The sequence below is a fragment of the Tursiops truncatus genome, chromosome 1, assembly GCF_011762595.2.
Source record: "Tursiops truncatus isolate mTurTru1 chromosome 1, mTurTru1.mat.Y, whole genome shotgun sequence".
Lineage (NCBI taxonomy): Eukaryota > Metazoa > Chordata > Mammalia > Artiodactyla > Delphinidae > Tursiops > Tursiops truncatus.
The window spans coordinates 84,865,693-84,887,658 of record NC_047034.1 but is presented as its reverse complement, the minus strand read 5'-3'; the positions used below and the strand labels follow the sequence as shown (position 1 = coordinate 84,887,658).

Here is a 21,966-nt window from a genome sequence, read left to right as displayed (position 1 = left end):
GGGCAAAAGAGAAAAGAAAAAACAGAGACAAAAGAATAGGGATGGGACCTGCACCTCTGGGAGGGAGCTGTGAAGGAGGAAAAGTTTCCACACACTAGGAAGCCCCTTCACTGGTGCGCAGCAACAGGGGTGCAGAGGGCAAAGTGGAGAGATTCCTGCACAGAGGATTGGTGCTGACCGGCACTCACCAGCCTGAGAGGCTTGTCTGCTCACCCGCCGGGGGCAGGTGGTGGCTGCAAGCTGAGACTAGGATTTGGAGGTCAGATGCCAGTGAGAGGACTGGAGTTGGCTGCGTGAACACAGCCTGAGGGGACTAGTGCACCACAGCTAGGCGGGAGAGACTCCAGGAAGTCTGGACCTGCCGAAGAGGCAAGAGACAATTATTTTGGGGTGCGTGAGGAGAGAGGATTCAGAGCACCGCCTAAACGAGTTCCAGAGATGGGCGTGAGCTGCGGCTATCAGCTTGGACCCCAGAGACGGGCATGAAATGCTAAGGCTGCTGCCGCTGCCACCAAGAATCCTGTGCTCAAGCACAGGTCACTATCCACACGCCGAGCCCTGCAGGAGCCTGTATAGCCCGCCACTGCCAGGGTCCCGTGATCCAGGGATAACTTCTCCAGGAGAACAAACAGCGAGCCTCAGACTGTTGCAATGTCATGCCGGCCTCTGCTGCTACAGGCTCCCACCGCATTCCAGTTATGACTACCGTACCCCTCCCTCCCCACCAGCATGAGTGAGCCAAGCCCCTTAATCAGCCGCTGCTTAAAACCCCTCCTGTCTGGGCAGGGAACAGATGCCTGCGGGCGACCTACACGCAGAGGTGGGGCCAAAATCAAAGCTGAACCCCAGGAGCTGTGCGAACAAAGAAGAGAAAGGGAAATTTCTCGGTGCAGCCTCAAGAGCAGCAGATTAAATCCCCACAATCAACTTGATGTACCAGGCATTTGTGGAATACCTCAATAGACAACGAATTGTCCCAAAATTGAGGCGGTGGACTTTAGGAGCAACTATAAACTTGGGGTTTGCTGTCTGCAATTGATTTCTTCCTGATATTTATGATAATCTTAGTTTAGTTTTTACCACTTGTTATCATTGGTGGATTTGTTTTTTGGTTTCGTTGCTCTCTTCTTTTTTTTTAATTATTATTTTTTTATGTTAATAATTTTATTTTTAATTTTCTTTCTTTTTATCTCCCTTTTCTTCTGAGCCGGGTGGCTGACAGAGTCTTGGTGCTCCTGCCTGGTGTCAGGCCTGAGACTCTGAGGTGGGAGAGCCAAGTTCAGGACATTGGATCACCAGACACCTCCCGGCCCCACATAATATCAATCGGTGAGAGGTCTCCCAGAGATCTCCATCTCAACACTAAGACCCAGGTCCATCCAATGCCCAGAAAACTCCAGTGCTGGATGCCCCATGCCAAACAACTAGTAAGACAAGAACACAACCCCACCCATTAGCAGAGAGGCTGCCTAAAATCATACTGAGTTCACAGACACCCCAAAACACACAACCAGACACGGCCCTGCCCACCAGAAAGACAAGATCCAGCCTCATCCGCCAGAACACAGGCACCAGCCCCCTCCACCAAGAAGGCTACACAAGCCACTGAACCATCCTCACCCACTGAGGGCAGACACCAAAAACAACAGGAATTACGAACCTGCAGTCTGTGAAAAAGGAGACCCCAAACACAGTAAGTTAAGCAAACTGAGAAGACAGAAAAATATGCAGCAAGGTAATATTGAGGGAGCAAGGTAAAAACCCACGGGACTAAACAAATGAAGAGGAAATAAGCAGTCTACCCGAAAAAGAATTCAGAGTAATGATAGTAAAGATGATCCAAAATATTGGACATAGAATGGAGAAAATACAAGAAACGTTTAACAAGAACCTAGAAGAACTAAAGAGCAAACAAACAATGATGAGCAACACAATAAATGAAATTAAAAATTTTCTAGAAGGAATCAATAGCAGAATAACTGAGGCAGAAGAACAGAAAAGTGCCCTGGAAGATAAAATAGTGGAAATAATTACTGCAGAGCAGAACAAAGAAGAAAGAATGAAAAGAATTGAGGACAATCTCAGAGACCCCTGGGACAATATTAAACACACCAACATTCGAATTATAGGGGTCCCAGAAGAAGACGAGAAAAAGAAAGGGTCTGAGAAAATATTTGAAGAGATTATAGTTGAAAACTTCCCTAATATGGGAAAGGAAATAGGTGATCAACTCCAGGAAGTGCAGAGAGTCCCATACAGGATAAATCCAAGGAGAAACACGCCAAGACACATATTAATCAAACTATCAAAAATTAAATACTAAAAAGAAATATTAAAAGCAGCAAGGGAAAAGCAACAAATAATGTACAAGGAAATCCCCATAAGGTTAACAGCTGATCTTTCAGCAGAAACTCTGCAAGCCAGAAGGGAGTGGCAGGACATATTTAAAGGGATGAAAAGGAAAAACCTACAACCAAGATTACTCTCCCCAGAAAGGATCTCATTCAGAGTCAACGGAGAAATTAAAACCTTTACAGACAAACAAAAGTTAAGAGAATTCAGCACCACCAAAGCAGCTTTACAACAAATGCTAAAGGGACTTCTCTAGGCAGGAAACACAAGAGAAGGAAAAGACCTACAAAAACAACCCAAAACAATTAAGAAAATGGTAATAAGAACATACATATCAATAATTACCATAAATGTAAATGGATTAAATGCTCCAACCAAAAGACATAGACTGGGCTTCCCTGGTGGCGCAGTGGTTGAGAGTCCGCCTGCCGATGAAGGGGACACGGGTTCGTGCCCCGGTCTGGGAAGATCCCACATGCCGCGGAGCAGCTAGGCCCGTATGGCTGCTGAGCCTGCGCGTCTGGAGCCTGTGCTCCGCAACGGGAGAGGCCACAGCAGTGAGAGCCCCGCGTACCACCAAAAAAAAAAAAAAAAAAAAAAAAAAAAGACATAGACTGGCTGAATGGATACAAAAACAAGACCCATACATATGCTGTCTACAAGAGACCCACTTCCGACCTAGGGACACATACAGACTGAAAATGAGGGTATAGAAAAAGATATTCCATGCAAATGGAAATCAAAAGAAAGCTGGAATAGCAATTCTAATATCAGACAAAACAGACTTTAAAATAAAGACTATTACAAGAGACAAAGAAGGACACTACATAATGATCAAGCGATCAATCCAAGGAGAAGATATAACAATTGTAAATATTTATGCACCCAACATAGGAGCACCTCAATACATAAGGCAAATGCTAACAGCCATAAAAGGGGAAATTGACAGCAACACAATAATAGTAAGAGACTTTAACACCCCACTTTCACCAAGGGACAGATCAACCAAAATGAAAATAAGTAAGAAAACACAAGCTTTAAATGACACATTAGACAAGATGGACTTATTCGATATTTATAGGACATTCCATCCAAAAACAACAGAATACATTTTCTTCTCAAGTGCTTATGGAACATTCTCCAGGATAGATCATATCTTGGGTCACAAATCAAGCCTTGGAAAATTTAAGAAAATTGAAATCGTATCAAGTATCTTTTCCGACCACAATGCTGAGACTAGATGTCAATTACAGGAAAAAAACCTAAAAAATACAAACACATGGAGGCAAAACAGTACGCTACTAAACAACCAAGAGACCACTGAAGAAATCAAAGAGGAAATCAAAAAATACCTAGAAACAAATGACAATGAAAACACGACGACCCAAAACCTATGGGATGCAGCAAAAGCAGTTCTAAGAGGGAAGTTTACAGCAATTCAATCCTATCTCAAAAAACAAGAAAAATCTCAAACAACCTAACCTTACACCTAAAGCAATTAGAGAAAGAAGAACAAAAAACATCTAAGGTTAGCAGAAGGAAAGAAATCATAAAGATCAGATCAGAAATAAATGAAAAAGAAATGAAGGAAACAGTAGCAAAGATCAATAAAACTAAAAGCTGGTTCTTTAAGAAGATAAACAGAATTGATAAGCCATTAGCTGGACTCATCAAGAAAAAAAGGGAGAAGACTCAAATCAACAGAAGTAGAAATGAAAAAGGAGAAGTAACAACTGACACTGCAGAAATACAAAGGATCATGAGCCATTACTGCAAGCAACTATATGCCAGTAAAATGGACAACCTGGAAGAAATGGACAAATTCTTAGAAAGGCACAACCTTCCAAGACTGAACCAGGAAGAAATAGAAAATATAAACAGACCAATCACAAGCACTGAAATTGAGACTGTGATTAAAAATCTTCCAACAAACAAAAGCCCAGGAGCAGACGGCTTCACAGGCAAATTCTATCAAACATTTAGAGAAGAGCTAACACCCACCCTTCTTAACTCTTCCAAAATACAGCAGAGGGAGGAACACTCCCAACCTCATTCTATGAGGCCACCATCACCCTGATACCAAAACCAGACAAAGATGTCACAAAAAAAGAAAACTACAGGGCCAATATCACCGATGAACATAGATGCAAAAGTCCTCAACAAAATACTAGCAAACAGAATTCAGCAGCATATTGAAAGGATCATATACCATGATCAAGTGGGGTTTATCCCAGGAATGCAAGGATTCTATAATATATGCAAATCAATCAATGTAATACACCATATTAACAAACTGAAGACGAAAAACCATATGATCATCTCAATAGATGCAGAAAAAGCTTTAGACAAAATTCAACACCCATTTTGATAAAAGCTCTCCAGAAAGTCGGCACAGAGGGAACTTACCTCAACATAATAAAGGCCATATATGACAAACACACAGCCCACATTGTTCTCAATGGTGAAAAACTGAAACCATTTCCTCTAAGGTCAGGAACAAGACAAGGCTGCCCACTCTAACAGCTATTATTCAACGTAGTTTTGGAAGTTTTAGCCACAGCAATCAGAGACGAAAAATAAATAAAAGGAATCCAAATTGGAAAAGAAGAAGTAAAACTGTCACTATTTGCAGATGACATGATACTATACATAGAGAATCATAAAGATGCTACCAGAAAAATAGTAGAGCTAATCAATGAATTTGGTAAAGTAGCAGGATACAAAATTAATGCACAGAAATCTCTTGCATTCCTATACACTAATGATGAAAAATCTGAAAGAGAAATTAAGGAAACACTCCCATTTACCATTGCAAGAAAAAGAAAAAAATACCTAGGGATAAACCTACCTAAGGAGACAAAAGACCTGTAGGCAGAAAACTATAAGACAGTGATGAAATAAATTAAAGATGATAAAAACAGATGGAGAGATATACCATGTTCTTGGATTGGAAGAATCAACATTGTGAAAAATGACTATACTATCCAAAGCAATCTACAGATTCAATGCATTCCCTATCAAACTACCAATGTCATTTTTCACAGAACTAGAACAAAAAATTTCACAATTTGTATATAAACACAAAAGACCCCAAATAGCCAAAGCAATATTGAGAAAGAAAAACAGAGCTGAAGGAATCAGGCTCCCTGACTTCAGACTATACTACAAAGCTACAGTAATCAAGACAGTATGGTACTGGCACAAAAACAGAAATATAGACCAATGGAACAGGATAGAAAGCCCAGAGATAAACCCACCCACATATGGTCACCTTATTTTTCATAAAGGAGGCAAGAATATACAATGGAGAAAAGACAGCCTGTTCAATAAGTGGTGCTGGGGAAAACTGGACAGCTACATGTAAAAGAATGAAATTAGAATACTCCCTAACACCATACACAAAAATAAACTCAAAATGGATTAAAAACCTAAATATAAGGCCAGACACTATGAAACTCTTAGAGGAAAACATAGGCAGAACACTCTATGACATAAATCACAGTAAGATCCTTTTTGACCCACCTCCTAGAGAAATGGAAATAAAATCAAAATAAACAAATGGGACCTAATGAAACTTAAAAGCTTTTGCACAGCAAAGGAAACAATAAACAAGATGAAAAGACAACCTCAGAATGGGAGAAAATATTTGCAAATGAAACAACTGACAAAGGATTAATCTCCAAAATATACAAGCAGTACAGCTCAATATCAAAAAAACAAACAACTGAATCCAAAAATAGGCAGAAGACCTAAATAGACATTTCTCCAAAGAAGATATACAGATTGCCAACAAACACATGAAAGGATGCTCAATATCACTAATCATTAGAGAAATGCAAATCAAAACTACAATAAGGGGGGCTTCTCTGGTGGTGCAGTGGTTAAGAATCCACCGGCCAGTGCAGGGGACACAGGTTCGAGCCCTGGTCCAGGAAGATCCCACATGCCGCAGAGCAACTAAGCCCATGTGCCACAACTGCTGAGCCTGCGTGCCACAACTACTGAAGCCCACATGCCTAGAGCCTGTGCTCCGCAACAAGAAGCCACCACAATGAGAAGCCTGGGCACCACAACGAAAGAGCAGCCCCCACTCGCTACAACTAGAGAAAGCCCACGCACAGCAACAAAGACCCAACACAACCAAAAATAAAAATAAATAAATGTATAAAAAAAAAAAAAGATGTGTGTAGGATCCCTCCTAGTTATAAGAGGCTGTGTCTCTGGATACCACCTATCCCAGAACCATGCTAAGTGCTGTTATGGTGATGGGGTGGGGAGCGGGTGGGGAGGGGGCAAGTGGAGATCAAAACCATAGTCTATATGCCAGCTGAAAAGTCAGGACAGGCACAAACAGAACTACTTGATAACAACAGAGACAGTCCCCAAAAGGGGGCAGCTATCTGAAGACTTCAACTTGCAGATAGAGTTTAGAGAAGGCAAAAGTGAGTAGGAATTCTCTCCCATGGAATTGGAAAAGATATTCAAAAATCATATATGTGAAAAAGGATTACTATAAAGTACTCCTACAACTCAACAACAAAAAACAAACAACCCAATTCAAAAATGAGCAAAAGGTAAAGCAATTATACTCTAATAAAAGTGTTAAAAAAAAATGAGCAAAAGGGAATTCCCTGGAGGTCCAGTGGTTAGGACTCTGCACTTCCACTGCAGTGGGCCCCGGTTCAATCCCTGGTCAGGGAACTAAGGTCCCACAAGCCACACATGTGGCCAAAAACAAAGCAAAGAAAACAAAACAAGACAAAAATGAGCAAAAGACTTCACAGTTCTCCAAAGAAGATATATAAATGGCCAATAAGCTCATGAAAAGATGCTCAGTGTCACTATGGCACTAGCCACTTGAGAAAATGCAAATCAAAACCACAGTGAGATACCATTTCACATGGCCCATCCATTAGGATGTCTATATCAAACAAAAAAAAAAGAAAGAGAGAAAGAAAAGAACAAGCTGTGACAAGGATGTAGAAGGATTGGAACCTGGTGCATTGCTGGTGGGAATTAAAAATAGTTTGGCATTTGAAACATGTGATCCAGCAATTCCACTGCTGGTTATATACACAAAATAACTGAAAGCAGGGACTCAGATATTTGTATACTCATGTTCATAGCAGCATTATTTACAATACCCAAAAGGTGGAAACAACCCAAATGTTCATCAACAGATGAATAAGCAAAATGTGATATATACATACAATGGAATATTATTCAGCCTTAAAAAATAATGAAATTCTGATACATGCCACAACATGGGTGAACTTTGAAAGCATTTTGCTAAGTGAAATAAGCCAGTCACAAAAGGAAAAATTATGTATGATTCCACCTATATGAGATACCTAGAGCAGTCAAATTTAGAAAGACGAAAAGTAGAATGGTGGCTGCCAGGGACTGGGGAGAGGAGGGAGTAGGAAGTTGTTGTTTAATAGGTATAGAGTTTCAGTTTTGCAAGGTGAAAAGAGTCTCGCAGATTGGTTGCACAATGTGAATGTACTTAACACTATTGAACTGTACACTTAAAAATGACTAAGATGGTAAATTTAATGTTATGTGCATTTTACTGCAATATAAAAATTTAAAAAGAGAAAAAGAAGTAGTGGAGCTAGGATTCAAATCCAGGACATCTGATAACAATATGTGCTCTTAACACTAGGTTACACTAGTCTTGCAGGTAATCACTAGTCCATGAGCATTAGAAGGTAGTTTATGTGTCACCCTGTCTTGCCAGAGCATGTCCCTTGGGTTCCACCTATATGAGGTATCCAGTATAGGCAAATTCATAGGCAGAGAGAATAGAATAGAGGTTACCAGGGGCTGGAAGGAGGAAGGAATGGGGAGTTATTTTTTAATGGATACAGATTTTTTCTGTTCGGGATAATAAAAAAGTAGACCTGACACCATAAACCATAAGTTAGTGGATCATGTCTCTTGTGACATGATCCACTAACTTAATAGTGCAAATGGCATTGCCAGGATAAACACTCTTCTGATCACTACATCCTTGAAATTCATGAGGATTCTTCAGTTCATAATGACGTTATAGTTCATTTGGACCCAGACTTACCTATATTCTTGTGTCCTAATAAAGCCCAAACGGAAGATCTCCACAGAGGTCCCTCAGGGGTTTACTTAAGCACCCACCTACTTTTCACGAATTCTTACTAGGACTTTAAAGACCTTAGATTACCTTGTTATTTTATGTTCATCCAATACATAGTTAACATTTTGCTTCATTCTAAAGATGAAGTGAGCTCTAGGACTGGTATCAATCCATTTAATTTTTTAGCTAGAATATCATAAGTTTCCAAAGAAAAGTTTTTGTCAAACCAAAGTTCATTGCCTAGGGCATGATTTATACCAAGAAGGCAAAGCTCTCACTTGCAGACTATCTGCAAACCATTCATTTTCCAGGCTCACTATCAAACAAGAGGATTCTTGACTAGGACTCCTAGTTACTGCCAGCAATGGATTCCCAACTTTTCTGAAATTGCTATTTAATGAAGTTCTCAGTAACTCACCCTCTTCTATGAAAACCTAAACATGACCAGGCATTGTGTGATATAAATTTAGCTCTCCAACCACCTCCTTCAATCTGGAACTAATTATTATAAACCTTTTTTTTGTTTGTACATGAGCAACCTGGACAGGCCCTTGGTGTTCTGACTCAATTTTATAGGAATCTGATTCAGTTCTGACTCAAAAGCATGGAGACCAATTGCTTACCACAGCCTCCTCTAATTATAGCTTTATAATAACTTTTTTAATGTTGATTTTTTAAATTGGCTGCCATTCAAACCCTGGTGGATTGCAAAATGCCCCTTCTTGTCCTCCCATTCACCCTGGCCGGGCCTCCCTTTCATTGGGGACGTGTCTTAGTTCTTTCAAGCTGCTATAACAAAATACACAGACTGGATAGCTTATAAACAACAGAAATTTATTTCTCACAGTACTAGAAGTTTGATGTCCAAGATCAGGATGCTAGCACGATCGGGTGAGGGCTTTTTTCTGGGTCAGAGATGTCTCATTGTGTCCTCACATGGCTAGGGATCTCCTGGATCCTCTTTTATAAGGCACTAATACCATTTATGAGGATCCCCACCACAGCTGAAGCACCTCCCAAAGCCACCACCTACTAATACCACCACCTTTGGGGTTAAGATTTCAACATGAATGTGTGGGGTTCACAGACATTCAGACCATGGCAGAGCCTGTTCTCATTGGCTGTCGGCTAATTCTCTCTTAAATGAGTCAGCCAGTCTCTCTCTAGTTGCCCGGCCAGTCTTCAGGTGGTGCTGCCACAAGAAGCCTAAGAAGTCAACCTGGAAGTTTAATTTAGACCTTACTCGTCCAGTAGAAGATAGAATTTTTATTTATTTATTTATCTATCTATCCATTTATTTATTTATTCATTTATTATTTATTTATTTAGCGGTACGCGGGACTCTCACTGTTATGGCCTCTCCCGCTGCGGAGCACAGGCTCCGGACGCACAGGCTCAGCGGCCATGGCTCACGGGCCCAGCCGCTCTGCGGCATGTGGGATCCTCCTGGACTGGGGCACGAACCTGTGTCCCCTGAATCGGCAGGCGGACTCTCAACCACTGCGCCACCAGGGAAGCCCATGGCAGGCGGATTCTTAACCGCTGCGCCACCAGGGAAGCCCATGAGTGCTTTTTGAATTCACAGCAAACAGTACTTCTGTCTCCCAAGCAACTCGTCTGTAAAATGTTTCACGTCAACTACATTTGGGTATGACGAGCATGGAAACGATAAAAGGCACACAAATCGAAATTATACTGTTTCCTAAGCATGCTATAGTATCAATTTTATATTTAATTACATTGAGTTTTGACGTGTACAGAATTCCATCAAAATGTCTCTGTGTAATTTCATGGGAAGTACATTTAACCTAAGCTCTATTTGGCTTATCTTGAAGGAACCATTCTCCGAGCTTGTTTGCCCAGCTGCTGCCTGGAATGCGGTGTGGGGCTGGGATGAAATCAGTGATGGGGTTGGTGGGTGATCAGCCAGCCTCGGACAGAATATTTCAAATAACCACCTGTATATTACTTTATAAGCTTCTGCAGTTTTGACTTTAATAGATTTTTAATATTTTAACACGTTTAAAGTTCATATGCTTTTAGTTTTTGCACAAAGGCCCAGACTGACTGGATCCAAGTATTTTTTTGTCCTGCTATTGCAATGAGAAACTATAGGATTTGTTTGTAGTTCCATCGTCATCACTGAACAGTGGTGCCTGTGGCCAGTCTTCCTGGGCCCCGCTAAGATGGACACTGCAGCACGACTCAGAGGTTGGCCACATCTGGTTATTTGACTGTGTCAGCTCTACATACTCCACTGACATGGCTAATTTCAGAGCCATCCCCAGAGACCTGGCTCCTTGCTTCTCCTAGGCAGCTGTGAAGACTGGACATCATAAAGGAGCTAGTCAAGGCCATGTAAGTACCTCTAGAATTCAAATTCCGAGCTCTTTTCTATTAATAGACAAACAGCACTGACACTTGAAACATGCCACTAATTAAGTGCCCAGATGTATAGAAAAAATAAGTAAATAAAGTTATGCTTAAAATAGGTCCTTGGGCTTCCCTGATGGCACAGTGGTTAAGACTCCACCTGCCAATGCAGGGGACACGGGTTCGAGTTCTGGTCCGGGAAGATCCCACATGCCATGGAGCAACTAAGCCTGTGAGCCACAACTACTGAGGCTACGCTCTAGAGCCCGCGAGCCACAACTACTGAGCCCACATGCTGCAACTACTGAAGCCCGCACGCCTAAAGCCCGTGCTCTGCAACAAGAGAAGCCACTGCAATGAGAAGCCCGCGCACTGCAACAGAGAGTAACCCTGCTGGCCGCAACCAGAGAAAGCCCACGTGCAGCGACGAAGACCCAACACAGCCAAAAATAAATAAATAATAATAATAATAGGCCCTCAGTAGATAGGCAATGAATAAGAAGAGATAACTCACAAACAGAAAATAAAAAGAGTAGACTACTACACACAAGTGGAAAGGAAAATGTTAATCTTTAAGAAATTTCTTCAAGTGTGACAGCATTTAATTAATGAAAAAAAATTACATTTCCCACCCCGGTCTGTGCTCCTGGGACCCACCATTCTGTTGGGATTTTCTTGGGCAGGGTGTCATCTAAGATGATCTAAGAATAATTTTTTATATAAAAATGTCTCAATTCTTAAAAACTTAGAAAAATGTTTAATGAAAATGCCCAATTCTGATGAAGCTGGGGTGAAATACGCATACTCATCTAGGGCTGCAGCAGCTCAAGTTGATACAAAATAGGCTTGAAAAGCCAGAAGTTCATGAAAAAAATAATGCAGAACAGAGTAGGGTTTGTATTATATTACTTTCAGAATATGTTGGATTGGTCAAAAAGTTTATTCGGGTTTTTCCGTAAGATGTATGGAAAGACCCAAACAAAGTTTTTGGCCAATCCAATATGTTTAATAGTTTAATTTCCTTAATAGTAAATTAACATGTACATGATAACCAACTACAGAAAGGTCCAGGTTGGGCTTACAGTCTTTTTGAGGTAGTCAGTTCTGTGGAATCCAGGGAGTTATCTTACTGCTCCAGCTTTTCCAACCAATTTGAGTGTCCTGTAATAAATCCCTTTCTACTTAAAGCACCTTGAACACCCAGAGGGGTTTCAGTTCCTTGTGCAGAACACTAAGCACTGAATGGGTTTGACAACATTGCCCAAAGGAGCAGTGTTAAGAGACTCAACAGGATGAAAACAGCATTCTAACATGAGAGACTAGGACAGCTTATTACTGTGAGCTTCTCTCATGGCAACCTAAATCCCTCCTAATGCTAAAAAGCCTATTTACTTCTTGTCAGTCCCTTGATGAATAGCTACAATGTTGAGCTCCCATTCAGGTGTCAGAAGTTAACATTTCTGCTAGAGAAAGGTGCATCTGAGCCCAGACTGACCGTGCCTGGGACATGACCATGGCCCTCCCTACCCCACGGAATGGTGATTGACAGGCCCTCATGATGAGTCCCTGGGATAAGTTTTCTGCAGTTGGATAATACACTTGGCCACATTAGACTTGTCCCTTGATGCTAATGTCCATCTAGTTGACACTGTGCTGCAAAATATACTAATACACACGACGGGCGATCAGCCACCAATAAATCATGCTGTTGTTCTACTCTGATCACCTGTCATAAAATATTCAGAGCTAAAAATGCCTTTCAGTTTAAATGGTCACTAGGGCTTTAGTCCAGTTCAATGGTAAGTTCAGGTTTTATTATATTTTTGCACAGGCTAGATGTGGAGCACAAACTGAAGAGTTCCAGGAGAAGCACCAAATGGCCCACCCCACACGGAAGGTGGGGACCTATGCGGTGCAGGAACATATGATGGGAGGAAAGGCCAGAGCCCTCCTTTTGGCTATTCCTATCCCTAGCCTGACACTGGCTCTGCTGAGAGGCTCATCTGGTCATGGGAAGCCAGCCACATGGGGGCATTTTAGGATGTGTTCCCTAGTTTTTTACTGTAAGCATTCAAAATGTTTCCAGTCTTTTGTGGTCATATAAGGAGACGATAGAGTGGAGGAAATCTATATGAACATAGCTGGGATTGGAGCTCAAATAACCAAGCATGCCATCCTGCGTAGGAAACCCTGGATGACTGGAGATTTGGGAAGGCTCAGTTCAGATATCCTGTCACTAATAGAGATGGTGAGCACGTTCGTAAGTCATGTCTGAGGAGCTGTGGTCCTGACTGGCTGGTGGTGAATGTGGGAAGTACGAAGGGTGAATTGACAGGAAGGAGTGAATCTGGGACTCTGTGTCTGGAATGTGGAGAGTGGTCTGTGTCCTGCACAGAGCCCAATGATGAATGGGTTTGAGAGCACAAACCAAAGACAGCAGTGTCAGAGACTCAACATGATGAAAACAGCAGTCCAGCAAGAGCAATTAGACCTTTCAGGTTTTCTCTAACTTTTGTTCATTTTTAGAACATGGTTAGAGCCAAAGAAGAATTGGTAAAGGAATCAGGGTTGGGACTAGGGTGATGCAAATGAGGCCCCTAGGGCACAAAACTTAAGGAGGTACTCACCCTCTGGGACCAGCTCTACATCTGTATGACCTTGAGAGTGAGTATCTCCTTAAATTTATGCCTCCTTGCCTCGAGGTTATCCTGGCCCTGGTAGGGAAATCTTCAGACCACTAAATAGCCTAGGCTCCCCCATCACTTGTGTCCCCACGTCCTTTTCTCCTATTTCCCAGGTCTCTGAATTTTCCCTCACTGCCCACCCCAGGGACAGTACCATAAGAATCTAATCTTAAATTAGATTTGAAACGAAGGGCAGTGCCAGTTAGGTCCATTAAACCTCCCTGTATGCTCCCCTGCCTGGACCAAAGATGGATACGGGGAAAGTGATTTCTGAGATGGAGATATCTTCCTCATCTCCACTCCCTGAATCCAAGCCCAGCTGAACACCGAAATGCTTTCTCATTCTAATTTTTTTTTGGCTGCAGCACACAGCTTGCAGGATCTTAGTTTCCCGACCAGGGGACCAGGGATCGAAACTTCGCCCTAGACAGTGAAAGCCCGGAATCCCAACCACTGGACGACCAGGGAATTCCCTCTCATTCTAATTCTGACCTCCCCTCACTCTTGCGTCTCGTCCCATCCTTGCATCAGTTTAGTTTAGGCCACTCAAGTGCTTTCACTAAGGGTTCCCTTCACTGTCAGTAGGGCTGCTCCATTCTGGTCTCAGAGCTAATAAATTGATCCGCTTTCTCCAACATGACAGCTACCTTCTTCCCTTAATCTTTGCTTTACTCAGCCACCTCTTGGCTCTAGGACAACTCTCAGGTGCCTCCTAGGGTGAGAGAAAAAGCTTTACCACTCAGAGTGATCTTAGGCAGTTGGCAAACAGCCAAGTGTGGGATCTCAAGAAATCTTCCCACCTCCTATCAAATAATTCCTATTTTACTTCTCAGATGTATACTTCTTGATAAGAAGGCAAATACCCCTGGGAAGGCAAGTACTTTAATCTGTCCTCAAGCAAGCCTTATATGAATAAAGGAGATGAGAATAGATTTTGGTAGAGAGTTTGAGGCCTTGGGTACCTTGAGTTAAAGAGGCTTCTGAAGGACAACCTGGGTGTTCCAAATGTGACAGTCACAATTTCACAGAGAGCCTTCCTCAAAGCTCCCCGCTCATCACTCCCCTACTTTCCACCTACTTCCCTTATCTTGTCACCTCCTCTCCTGGCAAGTCAGTGCGGGTTGTTGGCAGGAAACCCCTGCCCCTTGCTATAAGACCTCTCCAGAGCGCTGCTTGAATGTGCTCATGATGTGGCAGCTGACTTCTGTGGAGAAAAGGATGCCAGAGAGAGAGCAAGAAGGAGCCCCCTTTTCCTTTGATGTCCTAATCTCTCACACACCATCATTTCTGCCACATTCTGTTCAACGGAAGTGAGTTGTGAGATTTAGCCCACAACCTAAAGGGAGAAGAATTAGGCTCCACCTTTGAAGAAAAGCAGATCAAAAAATCTGTGGACGTATTGTACTTAAGTCGTGGGATGAGTCACTGTTATGGCCCATCATAGTTCAAACCATCAGCAGGTCCTGTTGCTCTACATTCAAAATGTATCTCAAATCTGACTGTTACCGAGTCCAAGCTCGCTCTGCTCGCCGCACCACAGGCCAGTGAATTGGAGACGAGGTGCTGAGGCAAGGAATACGACTTCACTGGGAAAGCCGGCAGACCGAGATGGCAGACACGTGTCTCTGATGAACCATCTTATCTGGGTCTGTATGCCAATTTCTTTTATAGAATTAGAGAGTGAGAGGCAGTGAGAAGTCAAGTAAAAGGGCCATCAGTCTTGCAAAACATCTCCCGGAATGACCAGCCTGGGAGAGGGGATGCGTTAGTTTCTTTTTTCTTGCATCCATTCAGAGGTGGGCAGGGTTCCCTGAGGCAGGCCATTTTGTATGATTATAATAACAAAAGCAATGAAAAGCAAAGGTTAAAGTCAGAGAAACAGATCCAACGTGGAGTCCGATTTAGCTCTTCCCTGTTACATGACCGTATTTTTTCATTTTCTTTATTAAGTTATGATTCATACACAGGAAAATTTACCCTTTTGTGGGTATAGTACTGCAAGTTTTGGCAAACATATAAAGTCATGTAACTAACGTCACAGTAAAGATAAGAGAACAGTCCTATTAATCCAAAAACTTCCCCCATGACCCTCAATGGGAAAGTAGGGAAAGTTCTACTGGGCTTTCTGATGCTAATGGAAATAGGCAGTGGTAGCTGAATTTGCAGGAAACTCCCTGGGAAGAGGGGGTATTGGTATTTTCAGGAGGCTCTCCTTTACTCAGATAAGTGAAGTTCAGATAAGATTTCTTTCTGTATCTTAAAATTTTAACTTTACCAATTCTGGGAGTTCCAGTGAGTCGCCACACCTCTCACCCTCCAGGAGGCTAGACTGGCTTTCTTATTTGGCACTCCGCAGGCTGTGTTCTGAAAGAAAACAGAAGCTGCAAATGTCTTGAGACCCAGGCTCTGGAACACATGCTGAGACAGGAGCGAAGGGGGCGGGGCACAACCCTTAAAGAATGACACAGCTGTTGAGAAAAACTGGATAGGACAAAAGCTGGTTAGAACTGATTAGTCCCAAGACGGCAGAAGATTCGACTTCCAGTGGTCACTAAGCCTTATTATATGCTCACTGTAACACATTAGCACATGCTACATGACACAGCCGCTCGTGCCATGACAGTTCCGAGGCCCACCATAAAAGACCAAAAAGTGGGCGGTGGCCCAATTCCTAGAAATCCCTGCCCTTCCCCTCCCCCCCCCTGCAAATAGTTGGAATAATCCTCTCACTCATTAGCCTATGAAACTACGCACCCCATATTTCAGGGCCGCTCTCTCCTTCTGAGATGGACCGCATTCTGCCTATGGAATGTGCATCTCTCTCAGTAAACCTGCTTTCGCTTTGCTGTGGCTCGCTCTTGATTCTCTCCTGTGCGAAGCCAAGGACTCTCATTAGGTGGCCCATCCCAGCAACTCGCTCGAGACATAGGACATGACCATCCAATTGCGCCCCGTTTTCCTGTAACATCTTTACAAAGGAAGAGGAAGAAGGTGGTCTTCTCCCCTCCTCACTTTTCCTTTGACTATAAAAATGTAGCCAACTTAATTCTCGGGGCAGAGCCCTTTTGCCTGCCCGCTTCTATCTTTTACAGGCATCCTATAGTAATAAATCTACTTCTTACCTATCACTTTGCCTCTCACCAAATTCCTTCTGCACCGAGACATAAAGAACCTGAGCTTCATTAAGTCCTGAGACGTGTTGTGCGGTTTCAATACAGTATCCATTCCACTACATTCTACTGGTCAAAGCAAGACACAAGAACAGGCCAGACTCAAAGACTGCAGAACCAGACTCTACCTCTGAGGGAGGAAGAGCAAAGAATCTGTGGCCATAATCTTCCACAAAGCGTTTGACTGGAATATGGGGTAGGTGAAGGCAAATCACCCCGTGTCTTACTGAGCTGGCGTCTTGAAGGAGCCATAAACCTCCCTCCCTCCCTACCGCTCTGCCCCCTTTAGCAGGAGATCTGCAAAAGCCTCCGATTTTCACCCTAAGCTCCCAGCATCTCTCCGCTCTCCACCTTCTCGCAAGCTCTCTCTGCTCTGTAGCTGAGCTACAGCCAAGATCTATGATCTTGGGCATATCACTTTTCCTCTCTGGCCCCCCCAACTCAGATACCCATTCTTCTCCCCACCTCATGCCCTATAGGCCTCCTCACCTTCCTTTCACAGAGAAGTCAGCTCAGAGTGAGTTGAGTGGAGAATTAGGAAAGCTCTTTGAGGCTTCTTGGAATTCCCAGTCACAAAAGAAAATTTGGGATAACAAAACTGTTGGGGTGAAATTTGAACAATAGAATGGAGGGGTTTGGTAGGGTCACTCACAAGAAGCGGCATGGGAGGGAACTAAAACCAGAAAGTTGCCTTTAACTTCTCTGCCTCAGAGGGACCACATGCTGCCCTAGGCCTTAACATTTGGGACTAGTTGTCTTGCTAGGATGATAGCAACTAATAGCCCATAATTACCCATAATGACTTCACAGGGCTCAGCTCAGGTAGGAGCCCAGGCATTTCCAGGTAATGGTTTTTCTTCCTTTTTAATTTTGAGTGTGTTAGCTCCCTGTATGGATCGAAAGGCACTTATTAACACAAGTACCTTTGATAATTATGTTGGTTTTGACTCATGTGCTATTTATTAACTACTTCAGTCAGTATGGGTAAGAGCCCTGCTTCTGGGTCAAGACAAGAGAAGGAGACAGAAAACTCAAGTTTTCTCAAAAGGAGTCCTTGGTGTCCAGAGAAGACAGAGGGGCTTTGTCATTGTGCTCCTGGGGGAAGGGGAAAAGCAGGAGGCAGACCCTTGAGGGGACAACTGGAAGGGACAACACCCACAGGCTGAGCCTTCCTTTTCTTATCTGCTAATGAGGCTTACAACCAGGGAATGCATCAGGGATTAATGCCCACACTTTTATCCATGTAAGGAAAAACAGTAAGACTTTGAAATTAAGTGGGAGTCCTGACCTGGATGGCTCATAGATCCAGGTAATCTCTGCCTGGTTTGTCTTTTTTTAATTTATTTATTTTTTTATACAGCTGGTTCTTATTAGTTATCTATGTTACACATATTAGTATATACATGTCAATCCCAATCTCCCAGTTCATCCCACCACCACCGCCCCCGCTTTCCCTCCTTGGTGTCCATACGTTTGTTCTCTACATCTGTGTCTATTTCTGCCTTGCAAACTGGTTCATCTGTTGCCTGGCTTGTCTTTGACTGGGCTATTCTACACCTTGTAGAGGTAAAAGTCTAAATACTCATAGTAGGGCAATTAATTCCTTCCTAAGAAATGCAACCTGTGGCCATTTCACAAATGATGCAACTGATTCCTATGGCTATTGACCAATGTTGCCAGTTCTTCCAGTTTGCAACTGTTCATTAATTCATTTCCACATTCCTTATCTGGCTATAAACCTGTGGTTCTTTGAGATTTTTTAGACTTGGTCGTAATATCCCAGCGTTTCCTCATTAATTAATGAGTTAAGTTTTTGGCACAGGTGCATTTTATATCTGAGGAAGTCGTCGCACATTAATCCTTTAACATCTTACAGAGAAGGATAAGGAGGTCCAGAGAGGAGATGGGACTTTCCTAAGATCCCACAGCTTGTTTGTGCCAAAGCCATGACCAAAACCCAGGTTCTTTTTTTTTTTTTTTTTTTTTTGCGGTTCGCGGGCCTCTCACTGTTGTGGCTCCCTCTCCCATTGCGGAGCACAGGTTCTGGACGCGCAGGCCCAGCGGCCATGGCTCACGGGCCCAGCCGCTCCGCGGCATGTGGGATCTTCCCGGACCGGGGCACGAACGCGCGTCCCCTGCATCGGCAGGCGGACTCTCAACCACTGCGCCACCAGGGAAACCCCCAGGTTCTTTTGACTGTTGTATGTTTAGTAATCCCTGACGTGCATCACAGGGTTGTCACGAGGACCGGAAGGTAGAAGAGAGAAAATGGTGTAAAAAGTGAGAGGTGAGGGGTTCTTGTGTCGGGGGTTGGGGCGTGGGGAGAGGAGGCTCACTGGGTCCTGGGTTCCAGCCCCACATACTAGGCGTGTGAGCACAGTCAGGTCACTTGTCTTCCCTCGGTCTCATGACCTGCCCTGCTTACCTCACAGGGCCCTGGGGAAGGGGAAGCGAGGTGAGGGAGGATACTTGAGAAAGAGCTCTGGTGATTTTTACAATGTACTTTCATATTCTTTGATACTCCTCTCTTCAAGAGGTGGAGCCTCAAAAAAAAAAAAAAAGAGGTGGAGCCTCATTCCCCTTGCTCGCATATGGGCTGGATTTTGTTAGAAGTGACTCACTTCTAACAGAATAAAGCAGAAGTAAGTGTGTGTTTTGTGTGTGACTAAGGTCATGAAACAGCATGGTGGCTTCCACTTGGCTACACTCTCTCTCTCAGACTTCTCTGGCGGAAAGCCAGCCGCCCTGTCTTGAGAATACTCAGACAGCCCCGTGGAGAGGCCCTTGTGAGGAATGGAGCCCTCCAGCCAAGAGCCACCTGTAGTGAGTTTGAGAGATTTCAGGGCTTCTTTCAAGGAAAAAGATGACCAGGAGGTTGGCGATAGCAAACAGGGAGCTTTATTTGGGCTTTCACAGGCGTGCACGCAGGGGAAGCCCTTTACAGCGTGAGACCATCCGCAGGCGATCGCTTGGGCCCACCACCCAGAAGAGGAGGAGGGCAAGGAGAGGCAGATGGAGAGGGTCCTTCATACCTAGATGATGTTGTCCAGCAACATGATGGGGAGTCTTGAGGTGAGAGAGCTCCAAGGGGCAGTGGTGGCTTGGTCTGTTCAGTGGCACCAGAGTTTATTGTGCTAATGGCTAGCAGATTTGGCACGCGGTATCCTGGGGAATGCAAAACAGGCAGGGTCCAAATGGCTAAAGGTGTATTTAAAACAACTGGGTGTGTCAAATAAATAGTTAATATTTTTATTTTATTTATTTATTTGGCTGTGTTGGGTCCCAGCTGTGGCACGCAGGATCTTTGTTGCGGCATGTGGGATCCTCCACCGCGGCTTGCGGGCTCTTTGTCGCGGCATGCAGGCTTCTCTCTAGTTGTGGCACACGGGCTCAGTAGTTGCAGCATGTGGGCTCCAGAGCACATGGGCTCAGTAATTGCAGCACGTGGACTTAGTTGCCCCCCGCCCCCCCGCTCCACCTGGCCTGTGGGATCTCAGTTCCCTGACCAGGGATCGATCCCGCGTCCCCTGCCTTGGAAGGCAGATTCCTAACCACTGGACCGCCAGGGAAGTCCCTGGGTGTCTAAACATTTGAGTTTGCACCAGCATGCTTTTGAGCCAACGGTCCCAGTTGGCTGTGAGGGGCCATCTTTGCCTCATTATGTAACTGTGTCAGTCTTAGAAGCAGATTCTTTAATCCCAATCAAGCCTCAGGCGACTGTAGTCCCAAAAGAACTTTGAAACTTCACGAGAGACTCTGAGCCACAACAACGCAGAGACTTGGCTCCCAAATTCCCGACCCTCGGACACTATGCGAGATGTAAACGCTTGTCGTTTTAAGCTGCTAAGCTTTAGGATCTTTGCTCTGCAGCAGTAGATAGCTAATACAAATGCCTTGAGAAGCAAAGCCCATTGCGTTGCAGGAAAGGCTGGCTTTGTGCTTACTCCCTCTTTCTCCCAGGAGGCCGAGGGTGCTGCTTTGAAACAGACAAGGCACAAATCCATCAGAATCAGCCACTTTTCACTTGCTTCTAGATTATTTAGGCCTCCTTTGCCTTCATCCCAACGCCAGACCTTTTAAAATGTTAAGCCTTTAAATAGGCCTGGGCTTCAGCTTGGGAAATGACATTTCTCTTTCATCCCTGCCACACTCTCCTCTGCCCAAAGCCAGGAAGGTCTCGGAGGAAGCTCGTCTCTGCCCTGATTGATTTTCCCCCTCAGCTGTGGCTCCATGTCATTGGCTCTGACTGGGTCCTAATTAGGGAATTGGCTTCCCCATTTCTTGTCCTGGGAGCTGGAGATGGCACTGCACTGCCAAGGTGGGAGACACCTCCGTGCCCTTCCATTCTCACCCCCCTCAGCCAGGATGTTCTTTCAGAAGTCTGGCCTGAATCTCTCCTGGTGCAGCTTAAATCTGCACCCTTCTCTCTTTCTCCACGAAGGAGTTTCTTCCCAGCAAATACAGCCTCCTATTTGCTTGGTCACAGCTGGCGATCTGAGCCGAGCCTCCTCTCACTCCCAGCACAGCCTGCTGACCCCCTCCCAGAAGAGGACAGAGCCCACGCTGTGTGAGGCATGTCCTGCTCTCCCAGATGCCTCATCATCGTCCATCTCTTGTTTCCCTTGCTGCCCCAGGGAAGCCGGTGAAGCCTCTGGGGATCCCTGTGCCCTATGGGGCTGAGACCAGGAGAGGAGTCCTGAGCTCAGTTCTCAGCTCTGTCCTCTGCTCTCCCGGAGTGGCTCCCCTGGACCTCCGTGTGCTCACTTGCAAGTCCATCTCTCAGGGCTGCGGAAGCTTGAGTCTCCATCTGACCCGTAGGAAGGCCAAGACATGCAGGTTATGGTCCAGCTCAGCCGGGTCCCCAGGACTGGAGTTCCTGCTCAGGGCTCAATCCCCAAGACAGCTGGGCCTGCCAGAGTCCTCGTGGGATTGGTCTGTTTCCTCTACCCCTTCTTCTCTGCCCTCCTCTGAGAGGCCTGTAGAAGGGGTGAGTAAGGGAGGGGAATCCTGAGTCAGATACTCTATCTTCTATTATCATCCAAAAGTTCCAGGAGAAACCAGCTCATTCCAATTCTCACCATGCACAGGCCTTAAGTAAAACTTAAAATCCTATTTCCTTTTTTTTGTGGGTGAGCAATTAGTGAATGGTCTGTTAATAATGATGGAGATCAGAATTGTGATTTGTTTGGGAGTTTGTTGTTTTAATTTTTTTCCACTTTCTCTGAGAAGTGGCTTCAGTGCAGGAGAGGAACAAGAAAAAAGGAAACTAATGTTT

General features: G+C 44.2%; 1 long non-coding RNA gene across 14 annotated transcripts in view; it reads left to right on the top strand.

The window, feature by feature from the left end:
* LOC117313342 (uncharacterized) overlaps nucleotides 1-21,966 on the top strand; it is a 57,779-nt gene that overhangs the window by 23,748 nt on the left and 12,065 nt on the right. The window contains exon 5 of one of the 14 annotated variants that reach the window (XR_012333738.1): nucleotides 1,208-10,822. The exons of the other annotated variants lie outside the window; for them this stretch is intronic. This is a non-coding gene — a long non-coding RNA (uncharacterized lncRNA). The remainder of the gene's footprint in view (nucleotides 1-1,207; nucleotides 10,823-21,966) is intronic. 14 annotated transcript variants of the gene reach the window in all.